General features: G+C 47.8%; 1 protein-coding gene across 1 annotated transcript in view; it reads left to right on the forward strand.

Annotated features, from left to right (window-relative positions):
• AGPAT3 (1-acylglycerol-3-phosphate O-acyltransferase 3) overlaps positions 1-12,433 on the forward strand; it is a 91,453-nt gene that overhangs the window by 21,119 nt on the left and 57,901 nt on the right. Inside the window, exon 2 of the mRNA XM_070466855.1 lies at positions 1,661-1,722. The gene's annotated coding sequence lies outside the window, so the exon portion shown is untranslated. The remainder of the gene's footprint in view (positions 1-1,660; positions 1,723-12,433) is intronic.

Consider the following 12,433-nt stretch of genomic DNA (forward strand, 5'->3'; position numbering starts at 1 on the left):
CCGATGGACAGAGGAGCCTGGCGGGATACTGTCCTTGGGGCCGCAAAGAGTCGGACATGACTGAAGCAACTTCAGTCAGTCAGTCAGTCAGTTCAGTCGCTCAGTCGTGTCTGACTCTTTGCGACCCCATGAATCGCAGCACTCCAGGCCTCCCTGTCCATCACCAACTCCCAGAGTTTACTCAAATTCATGCCCACTGAGTTGGTGATACCATCCAGCCTTCTCATCCTCTGTCGTCCCCTTCTCCTCCTGCCCCCAATCCCTCCCAGCATCAGGGTCTTTTCCAATGAGTCAACTCTTCACATGAGGTGGCCAAAGTACTGGAGTTTCATCTTCAGCATCAGTCCTTCCAATGAACACCCAGGACTGATCTTTAGGATGGACTGGTTGGATCTCCTTGCAGTCCAAGGGACTCTCAAGAGTCTTCTCCAACACCACAGTTCAAAAGCATCAATTTTTCGGCACTCAGCTTTCTTCACAGTCCAACTTTCACATCCATACATGACCACTGGAAAAACCATAGCCTTGACCAGACAGACCTTTGTTGGCAAAGTAATGTCTCTGCTTTTTAATATGCTATCTAGGTTGGTCATAACTTTCCTTCCAAGGAGCAAGCGTCTTTTAATTTCATGCCTGCAGTCACCATTTGCAGTGATTTTGGAGCCCCCAAAAATAAAGTCTGACACTGTTTCCACTGTCTCCCCATCAATTTCCCATGAAGTGACTTAGCATAAAACAAAATTCTGACACATGCTACGACATGAATGAACCTTGAGGACAGGATGCTCCATGACATAAATCAGACACAAAAGGACCAACACTTGAGTGATCCACTTATGTGAGGTCCCTAGAGGTGTCAAGTCCCAGGGACAGAAGACAGGGAGGGGGAGGGGAGTGAGTGAGTGATGGGGCAGAGGTTCAGTGTGGAAAGATGGACAAGGTCTATGAATGGATGGTGATGACGGCAGCTCAACGGTGTGAATGCTCTTAAGGCCACCAAGCTGGACACGGCAAAATTATTTAAATGGTGACTCTTACCTGTAGTTTAAAAGTTTAAAACAAACACACGAAAATAAGGACTAAACTTAGCCAGTAGGCCTGGTTTTGGCTTCCTTGATAACAAGTTAAGCCTTATTAGAGGAGGGCTTGGCTGACCTAGAGACGAGCCCGTCTGCAGGGTTAGTGGGTTTGGAGGCAGGTGGGAGCTGCTGAGGTCAGCACGGTCGTTGTCCTGGGAGCCGGAGCCTCATTGCCCAGAGGCCAGAGACCTGCAGGCTGCTCTGCTCCTCTTCCGAGGCAGGAGGCAGCCCGCCTTCGGCTGCTCCTGCCAGCCCCCCAGGGCGGTTGGAATTGCTCTGCAGCCCCTTCTGGGGTCTGCCCTCTGTGCCTCTCTGGGTATGTTCATTTACAGGCCATCTGTCAGGCCTCCTTAGAAGGCAGAGGGTGGTAGCAGCTCTCAGAAAGGCCCCGCGAGGCTGTGTCCCTGGTGTTTGCCTCAGTTAGCAGACTGTTCAGTTCATCAGGAAATCAGGTTCATTCATAACCGTCTGCCTCCCTGACATGCAGACTTTTTTTATTTCAAGGTAATGGCGTGTAGTTCATTCACTGGGTATTTTTCCAGTCCTGCCTAACTACACCATGTTGTGTCTTTCACTTTCAGGCCTTGAAGTTAGAAACCTCCGAGGACGATTCTCGCGCTGAACCTGCTGACCCTGGGCCCCGGTGAGTCCGGAGAGGGAGGTGCCTGATGCTTTAGCCATGTGTGTGTGCGCATGTGCGATTGTATGTGTGTGTGTGTGTGTGTGTGTTCATTTCTGGCCCCTGGAGCAGTCCCAGCCGGGCAGGGACCCACCCCAGTCCTCTGGACCTGGCTCCGTTGGCAGACACAGAAGTTCCTCGCTTGGAGAGCCAGGCTCGCGGGCCCAGCCTCAGTGACACTGAAGGGATTGAGTGGGCACAGTTGAGCGTTAACGCATTGCTGGTTGACTTTCCTAAAGGGGTCCAGCAGGGCTGTGGGGGCACCTAGAGCCTTCCGATCCATGAAGCACTTTGCTCTGTGCTTGGCAGCCGTGTGTCGTCAGCGCTGCTTTGTTTCTGGAGGAGATCGGCCAAGAGCACCGGTCATCAGCCAGGCCTTTCCCAGAAGGACAGAGCTGGGGAGGTCAGAGATGGCAGTCAGTTTGGTCTCCCTCTTTCTGGGTAGGGGGCCTCAAGTTCTGTATCCCCTGAGGGCTGGGAACAAGAGCGGGAAGAGGAGCAGCCAGTCAGAGACTCTGCTTTTCAGCTACTGGACAATTCCCAGATCAGACTGATAACCAAGCACTCAACAAGATTAATTCAATGTTTACAAAAAGAAATGACTTTCAGTTACCTGTATACAACTTATCAGTTTTTAGAGACAGAAAGATATAGCAACCCATCCCCCCACCAAAATAAGCTAGTAGTCATCAGTATTGAAAGTTAAAGCAAATTGTTTGTTTATGACTTGAACCGGCACCTCTCAAAAGATGCCTAAGTGTCTAATAATAATAAACATCTGAAAAGACGTGTGACTTAGTCATCAGAGAAATGGAAGTTACAGACCACAGTGTGCTGGTGTGAAGAGTGGAGAGAGGAGGCAGGTGGACAAGGGTAGGAGCAGGGGGCTCATCAGTCACTCTTACCTCTGTTTTTCTGCAAGTCGGCTCCTAGCTGAGCACTTAACCCCTCATCATTCAATTGTCTTCCCATCTGTGAACAGCGAGTCTTACCTGTGTTTTTCTGAGGAGGACACAGGCTCACGATGATCCCTTTGCCCTGAGGGCAGGTGTGTGTGGTCCTGTCCCTGCTGCTCCTACCCCCATGCCCTGGTGGACTCTGGTGCTGGTCATGCCATCCTGCCCCAGCCCTGCAGGAAACCGGGAGCATGCTCAGACCTTGGCTGCGTGGATTCTCGGGCCCTGGGGCCTGAGTGCGCCTGAGAAGCACCCTGCCTGCCACACGGCCCCAGGCACAATGATGGTCACTGGCTCTGCGCCCCACTCCCCCACCGATGAATGGTAAAACAAGCAAAACATCTCTCCTATGTAGCTTACTGGAATTTTAGCTTATACAAGTTTTCCATTAGCTTTTCTTAGAAGTTTTAAGGTGATTAGAAGGTTTTCCTTAGTCTTTCTTAGGTACTGATGCTGAAACAATGCCGTTCCCTGCCCACTCCCATGGCCCACATGGACCTCAGAACTCAGTCCGGGATGGGGTTGGGGGGCTTGGGATGCAGAGGAAGGGGCTGCGTGGGCAGATAAGGTGGGAGGCCCCCCCACTCGGCCATGTTTGGGGACGGGTCCTCTTTGTTCTAAGGGTGACATGAGGGGACTTGCAAAGGGCTTAGACTTTGACCGGCCAAGTGTCTGGAGGAGGTTGGTGTCCTGCAGGGCAAGCTTTTTCCCTTAAACACAATCTTGTCTGGGTTCAGCCTAATTGATTAGGCCTTGTAATGGTTGCAAAGACAGAAGATTGGAGCTTTATAAGCCAGCAGGTAATTTTTTGTTAATATTTACATTTTAATTAAGGAAGTGATGTATGTTTGTGAAAATTAAACACAGAACCAAACCTAATAAGTAAGCAATATTTCATTCTTTGCTCCATCCCAAATCCCACACTTTTTTTCTGGAGGGAACTGCCACTGTAAATGGTTTGTGGTTTATCCTTCCAGAACTTGTCGGAATACACATGAGAACATTCATGCAGTTTCTGAAAATGTTTATGTGTCATGACATCTGTCTGTGGAACTTGATTTTAACCTGCTTGGGGTCTTTTAGCACACACAGACCTACCTCGTTTAAAAAGATGTAGCTTCCTCTTTTTTTTTTTGCTTCCTCTTTTATGTATGTTCTAAAGAGCATGACTGGACATATGTATATGTACAAACATGTACACACATGCATACGTGCACACACAAGCTTTGTAAGAAGTCTGGCTGATAATTCCAGAGCACAGTACCTGGTTCTGGTTTTCAGTTTCTTAGAAACAGAGTGTGCTTTCAGGACGTGAGATATGTGTGTCTTCTCAGAAAGTGTAACTGGCACGCTCATCCTTTTGTTCGGGGGTTGGGTGGAGGGGGTCGGGTGAGCGCAGTGGGGACAGTTGGCGGAGAGCAAGGCTCAGCCTCTCAGACACCGCGTCAGTGTGAGCGGCCCTGCCGGGCCCAGGCCGCCCACCTGCTGGGAGGTAGACTTTGCCCCCTGCCCGTGTAGAGCCTCTGGCTGGTGCTGTTTGTAGGTTGGGGGTGGGGGTGGGGGTAGGCTACACAAGAACAGTGGCCTAGGCCGGAATCCCTTTCCACCCAGGAGCGTCTGTTTTCTGGAACATTCCACACTGTGCTCCTCTTGTTGGGACACACGTAGGGTATGTGCACATGTGGTTACGTTCATCTTATCGCCTGGTCACCAGAGTTCAGTAACAGAGCCATGTCCTTCAAGCACATAAAGAGCAAGCACAGCAGAGGCACGAGCAGGCGGGGGCCTTGGTCTGACTCTGCTCGGCCATGAGGCCCCGTGTCCCCAAGACGTCGTCTGCCTGACGGCCCCTTGTCTCCTGGTGAACAGAGCCGAGGCTGGAGAGTCTCTGGAGCCCTCCCGGAGCCTGAGCACCCGCGTGGCCCACTCTGCTCCAAGGGGTCTGGCTGCCCCAGGGACGGGCGTCCGGTCTGGAGCCGCCTTCCCACATTGGTTCCGGCCTGCCTGAAGTGGTCTCCCGCTGGCTCGCACGTTAATTCACATTCAGAAGCATGTCCGTGGAGGCACAGGGACCCCAGGGCCGAGGCATGTGGATGCTAGAAAGAGGCTGGTCTGTGCGTGCCCATCGCGTCGTCCACGTGTGGCCCCTTCTCTGCTTCAGTGCCGCTTTGCTGCCCTCCTGGCCTCCCAGCAAGGTGAGCCTCTCAAGGGAACCACTGGCTGGGCGGGGAGCCGGGAGGAGGGAGGCCCTGCCCACTGCCCAGCTGCACCCTCGCTGTCACCGATAACTTGCCTTCAGAGCCGCTTGGATTTTGTAGACAATCATATCACCTGCGGGTTATGATTGTCTAAATTTCTGTTATTTCTTTCCTTGTCTCATCACAGAGGCTGCAGTGAGCTCTCTGGGGATTAGGGGCCTCAAGGGTGGATGTCCCTCAACAGTCATGGATGGCGCTGAGTGTCATCAGCTGCTTTTCCTGAATCTCATGACATAATCATGTTTTATTCTTTTTTGTTCTCTATTGACAATTATTAGATCAATTGAATTTCTATGGTAGATAGTTCCTGTGTCCTGCCATAAACCAAATTTGGTCATGATGTTTTGTTTTTGTTAACTGTGTGATGAAATCAGTTTGCTGTGATATGTTTATTGCATATGTCCAGTCTGTGTTAACACATCTGATTGATCTGTTAAGTAACAGGCCATGGATCGAGGAGCCTAGTAGGCTACAGTCCATGGGGTTGCAAAGAGTCTGACACAACTTAGCAGCAACAGCAAACCATCAAACCATCCTTGCATTCATGGAGCAGACCCCACTTGGTCCTGCTGTATTGTCTTTTTAATGTGCTGTTAGAGTCTGTTTGCTAATTTTTAAAGGAAGTTTTGTATTTATTTTCATAAGTAAAGAGCAATGGTTCTCAAAGCTTTGGTCTCTTTACACTCTTAAAAAACTATTGAGGGCCATATAAAGCTTTTGCTTTTGTGAGTTATAACTTCCATTGTTCTCAGCTGAGGGTGATCCTTCCTCTACACAGGGGTACATTTGATGATGTCAGGAGAGGTTTTTGGTTGACACAGCTGATGTGTTGGGTGTTTCTATGGGTGTCTAGTGGGTAGAAGGCAGATGTCCTGTGATGCATAGAACAGCCCCACAACAGCCCCATGACAGAGGTCCCAAATGTTAACATGCCACAGTAGCACAGACGTTTAAAAACTTTATTTAATGATTCACTTAAAAGAGCAGCAATAAACCCATTACATGTTAACATAAAAAATAGTTTTTAATAAAAACTATATTTGAGCAAACTCCAGGAGATAATGAAGGACAAAGAAACCTGGTATGCTGTAGTCTGTGGGGTCGCCAAGAGTTGGACACTGAAAAACAACAACAACATTTTCCAAAACTGAAAAAAAATATAATGAGAGAGATATTGTTTTATGTATTCCTTGTTGTTGGTGTTGTTCAGTCACTAAGTTGTATCTGACTCTGTGACCCCGTGGACTGCAGCACGCCAGGCTCCTGTGTCCTCTACCATCTCCTGGAGTTTGCTCAAACTCGTGTCCATTGAGTTGGTGATGCAATCCAGCTGTCTTGTCCTTTGTTGGCCCTTTCTCCTCCTGCCCTCAATCTTTCCCAGCATCAGGGTCTTTTCCAGTGAGTCAGCTCTTTGCATCAGGTGGCCAAAGTATTGGAGCTTCTGCATCAGTCCTTCCAATGAATATTCAGGGTTGATTTCCTTTAGGATTGACTGGTTTGATCTCCTTGCAGTACAGGGAACTCTTATAAGTTTTCTCCAGCACCACAATTTGAATGCATCAATTCTTCAGCACTCAGCCTTCTTTATGATCCAACTCTCACATCCATATGTGACTACTGGAAAACCATGACTTTGACTATATGGACTTTTGTTGGCAAAGCAATGCCTCTGCTTTTTAATATGCTGTCTAGGTTTGTCATAGCTTTCCTTCCAAGGAGCAAGGGTCTTCTAATTTCATGGCTGCAGTGACTGTTCACAGTGATTTTGGAGCCCAAGAAAATAAAATCTTGTCACTGCTTCCACTTTTTCCCCTTCTCTTTGCCATGAAGTGATAGGACTGGATGCCATGATCTTTGTGTTTTGAATGTTGCATTTAAAGCCAGTTTTTTTTCACTCTCTTCTTTCACTTTCATCAAGAGGCTCTTTAGTCCCTCTTCACTTTCTGCCATTAGAGTGGTATTATCTACATATCTTAAGTTGTTGATATTTCCCCCAGCAATCTTGATTCCAGCTTGGGATTCATCCAGCCTGGCATTTCACATGATGTACTCTGCATAGAAGTTAGATAAGCAGGCTGACAACATACAGCCTTGACGTACTCCTTTTCCAATTTTGAACCAGTCCATTGTAACATGTCTGGTTCTAAGTGTTGCTTCTTGACCTGTATACAGGTTTCTCAGGAGACAAGTAAAGGGAAGTTGCTCAGTTGTGTATGACTCTTCATGACCCCATGGACTGTAGCCTGCCAGTCTCCTCCCATGGAATTTTCCAGACAAGAATACTAGAGTGGGTTGCCATTTCCTTCTCCAGGGGATCTTCCAGACCCAGGGATCAAACCCAAGTCACCCGCATTGCAGACAGACTCTTTACAGTCTGAACCACCAGGGAAGCCCCTTTAAAATTTTCCTACAGTTGTTGTGATCCACACAGTCAGAGGCTTTAGCACAATCAGTGAAGCAGAAGTAGATGGTTTTTCTGGAATTCTCTTGCTTTTTCGATGATCCAACAGGTGTTGGCAATTTGATCTCTGGTTCCTCTGCCTTTTCTAAATCCAGTTTGAACATCTGAAAGTTCTTGTTTCTCATGCTATTGAAGCCTGGCATGGTTTGAGTATTACTTTGCTAGCATGTGAAATGAGTACAATTATATGGTAACTTGAACATTCTTTGGCCTTGCCCTTCTTTAAGACTGGAATGAAAACTGACCTTTTCCAGTCCTGTGGCCACTGCTGAGTTTTCCAAATTTGCTGGCATATTGAGTGCAACACTTCCACAGCATCATCTTTTAGGATTTGAAATAGCTCAGCCAAAATTCCATCACCTCTAGTAGCTTTGTTCGTAGTGTTGCTTCCCAAGGCCCACTTGACTTCGCACTTCAGGATGTCTGGCTCTAGGTGCGTGATCACACCATGGTGGTTACTTGGGTCATTAACACCTTTTTTGTATAGTTCTTCTGTGTATTTTTTGCCACCTCTTCTTAACCTCTCTGCTTCTGTTAGGTCCTTACTGTTCCTGTCCTTTAGTAGGCCTGTCCTTGCATGAATTGTTCCCTTGTTACCTCCAGCTTTCTTAAAGAGATCTCTAGTCTTTCCCAATTCTATTGTTTTCTTCTTTTCGGCATTGTTCATTGAAGAAGGCCTTTTTATATCTCCTTGCTATTCTCTGGAACTCTGCGTTCAGTTGGGTATAACTTTCTCTTTCTCCTTTGCCTTTTGCTTCTCTTCTTTCCTCAGCTATTTGTAAATTTATATTCCTACAATGTAATAAATCTCTCAAATATATGACCCAATAGGAGACCCCTGAAGTATCTGCAGATGTTGAAGGACAGGGAGACCTGGCATGCTACTCTCCATGCAGTCGCAAAGAGTCAGACAGGACTGACTACCTGCCTCTGTGTTCAGTTTGCTTTACTGGGCAGATTGGTGGAGCTAGTGATGAAAACTCCGCTTTACCAAGGATGTGCTTGGAAAACAGACGAGTCTGATCCCACTACAGGGTCTTAGGGTCCCCTGGGCTTCCCAGGTCACTCCTGAGAACCGTTGGTTTAGACAGATTCCCTTTTTTCTGTGTTCATTCTCACATTGTGAATTCAGGGTCACACTTCCTTCATAAAAAGGCACTTGGAAATTTCCTTCCTTCTCTCTGTTCTGGAGAAGGTTAAATTATGTTAAGACAATCTGATCTTATAGGGTTGGTAGAATTCTCTTGTGAGTCATCTGGGTTTGGTATCTTTCATTAATTTTTAATTCTATAAAATTAGGTCTGCTCAGACTTTCTATCTTTTCTGTGGTTACTGTTTTTAGAAAAAAAAAAAATTTTTGTCTTAGAAAATTCTCTATTTCACCCAAGTTTTCAAGTTTATTTGCATAGAGAAGTACAGTTATTTCCATGATTTTTTAAAAAACTTTGTTTTCTTTTGACGGTTATTCTCTCATACTTTGTGTATTTTTATTCTGCCTTTCCTTAGTTTATTTTTCTTGCTATAGGGAACTTACCATCTAGGTGGTGGCTCAGAGGTTAAAGTGTCTGCCTGCCATGCAGGAGACCTGGGTTCGATCCCTGGGTCGGGAAGATCCCCTGCAGAAGGAAATGGCAACCCACTCCAGTATTCTTGCCTGGAGAATCACATGGACGGAGGAGCCTGGTGGACTATAGCCCATGGGGTCACAAAAAGTCAGATATGACTGAGCGACTTCACTTTCACTTTTCACTCTCATAGGGAACTTACCTGTTTTATTGATTTTTTTCCAAAACCAGCTTTTAAGCTTTAGTCATTAATTAGAATACTTTTTTCCTAACTCATTTTTGCTTTTACTTTTATTAATTCCTTCAGTTACTTTTTAATTTTTTTCTAACTTTCTGAATTGGAGGCTTAACTCTGTTATTTTCATGTTCTCATTTCTAAAGATTTAAAGTGTTTGATGTGATAAATTTTCCTCTAAGCACTGCTTTTGTTTTCATTGTGTGTTTTCTAGGAATTTTGCAGTTTCGGTCTCTACTTTCCCTGGAGAGTAACATGTCAGGAGAGAACACTGATATTTTGGGGCAAGGGAGCAGGCCTTTTCTGTTTCCTGATTTTGTTATTCATTTCTAGACAATATTGTTTGCATCTTACTTCTTGTTTAGGATTTGCTGAAAATTTCTTCATTGCTTAATTCATGGGCACTGTTTGTGAAGGCTTCTGTGAGCAGCTGAGAGAAAGTGCAGCCTGTCTCATCAAGTACAGGCCTGGCTGCTTGTCCTCCAGCTGCATTTCAACAGGCAGCATCATCTGAGGTCTCTCTTGGTTCTGGACCACTGTTCTTTCCTGGATTCAGAGCAACGTACTGACATATCCTATTACTAGGAGATGCTTTGATGAGTTTCTGTGGTGTCCCTGTGATTTCTGCTTCCTGAAACGTGAAGCTGCATTGTTTGGTCTATAGATCTAAACTTACATCTTCCTTGAGAAATTTAGTTTCTAGCATTATAAGTAGTCCTGCTTTGTGTCATTTAATTTCACTTGCCTGACACTTTCTTCTCTGATATCAAGATTTTGCACCCTATTTTTTGAGCATTCCTCATGTATATTTGTTCATTGTTTTCAATCCTGCTGAACTGTTTTGGTTGAGCTCTTCTCTTATACCTAGCAGAGCTGAATTTTTGAAAATTTTTATTTCATTTTTAATTGGAGAATAATTTCAATATTGTGTAGTTTCTGCCATAAATCAACATGAGTCAGCCATAGGTATACGTGTATCTCCTCCCTCTTGAGCCCCCTCCCCATCCCACTCCTCTAAATTGTCACAGAGTGCCAGATTTGGGTCCCCTGCTCCATACAGCAAATTTCCACTGGCTACCTATTTTACATATGGTAATGTGTATGATTCAGTGCTACTCACAAGCCAGTATGAAAATGCTTCCCTAAAAAAAAAAAAAGAAAATGCTTCTTTGTGTAACTGGTCTTCATCCATCTGTACTGACCTGATCCATGTGTTTGGATTAATGCTGTCACTATTCTATGTATTTGGGGCATGAATACCGATAGAATGGTACCCATACACAGACACACTCACCTGTTCTCTTTGTGGTGTCTGTTCCTGGCCTTTCTGGTATCTTGTTTTGTGTTTGGTGATGCTGACCCAGCAGTCAGGACAGTGTGCTTGGCCTTATGGTTACCTAGTATGAGTAGATTTATGTCAGATCCCGAGTCCCCTCCTTTCAGATAATGTCTGTTGTTTTTCTCCTAAGAGCGACAGTAAGATGCCCTGTGGCCTCCCTCCCCGCGCCGTTCCCTTCGCTGGCACCTGCTCCCGACCCCCCTGCACACCGGGGCCGCCCTCGGTGTACCTGCTGCTCGTGGAGTGACAGGGTCCCCCTGCTTCCACCAGCCCTCCTGCACAGCCTCCCCTGCCCTGCCCGGCTGTTGCGAGCGCAGCATGTCTTGTCGGGTCAGCCCCCGGTGCTTGGACTCCTCCGTCCCCTGCAGCACACCAGAGCTCCTCACTGGGCCTCCTGGTGGCCCGGGCATGTCCTCCAGTCCTGTCGCAGGCACAGGTCTGGGCACAGAGCCACCTGTCGCCACAGGCCAACCCTTCTCTCGGCTCCAAGCCTGTGTGTCGCTCTTACTCCGTCAGGCCAGCCTTCTTCCTGTGGGTGTTTGTGTGTCTCTCCTTTGCCTTCAGCTTCTGTCTTTCTGTGGTACTGTGTCTTAGCTTTGCTCATCTCCTGTGGTCTAGCACGTGACTGGACTTGTAGACGGCCGTGTATGCTTGTCGCGATCACGGACGAGCTTGGACCTCCTGCTCGTAATCATCTCGTTACCATCCTTCTTCTCCTTTGCTTTCCCGCCTGGTCTTGAATTTTGCATGTTGAACCTGTTCACTCCCTCCTCCCTGTGGTACCCACCCTTCTGACTCTGGGATGCCTGAGATGGAGACAAAGTGTATTCACGCCTCGAATAATGTGAAAACCTGAGGACCAGGATTTGGGCACACGCTGTTTTCACTCCCTGCTCTCTGGGCACGTGTGGTACTATGCCGGGTGTTTGCCCCTCTGCTCTCTGAGAGTCCCTGCTGTGACCAGACAGGCTCTGGGCATCATCTGCAAATGAGGGACAGGGAGCCCCGAGGATGACACTGGCGTGGGCAGCAGGATGCACAGACCCCAGCTGTGTTGCTCCCCACCTGCTCCTCACTCCCTACCCCTGCCCTCCCAGGACCGTCATCTGGCCTTTTTATCCACTTCCTTCTCTGCCACAGATGCTGACAGTTCATATCGCAGCAGCCCAGTGGCTGCTTAAGTCCATGCTGGTCACCAGCCACAGCCACCACACTCCTGCCTCCCGCACCCCCGAGCACAGGGCCCTTCTTGGGGCAGCTCCTGCACTGGCTTATGCATGTGCGTGCGTGCGTGTGCACGCGCGTGTGTGTTCATGTGTGTGCACATGTGTGTGTGTGTGTGTGTGTCTTCCTCTGTGAGGGTGGGGCTCAGGGATGCTGGGGACACCAGGAAATTGGCTTTATCGGGGCAGAGAAGGACCTTGGAGCAACTCCACTGTTTGGCACCTCTCAGCTTGTTTTCAGTTGTTGGTTGTGCTTCTGTTTATCAGTAACCGGCCCCAGGCGATTGGTTCTCCGAGTGAGTCTCCAGGGATCTTGCCTGTCGTTTCCTGGCCTCTGGAGCCTCAGGATGGGCCAGTGGGTGTTGGGGGAGGTGAGCATGTCCCACAGCCACAGTGCTGGGTGGATGTGGTGGGGAACGTCCCAGGAGCACGGGGTGGGGACATCTTGGGAGGTCAGCAGAAGGTGCAGGTGTGAGGATACCTCTGTGTCTTGGTGCCGCTCTCGTGAAGGTTTAACGAACCCTTGCTGGGTTGTTGTGAGAAAGCAGGCTTTTTTGTTTGGGATGAAACGAGAACCCTTCCCCTAGGATCTGGGTGTGCGGAGCTGAAGCCTGAGGAAGGAGGGAGCATTGGTGGCC

This window comes from Odocoileus virginianus, chromosome 4 (genome assembly GCF_023699985.2).
Source record: "Odocoileus virginianus isolate 20LAN1187 ecotype Illinois chromosome 4, Ovbor_1.2, whole genome shotgun sequence".
NCBI classification, from domain to species: Eukaryota; Metazoa; Chordata; class Mammalia; order Artiodactyla; family Cervidae; genus Odocoileus; species Odocoileus virginianus.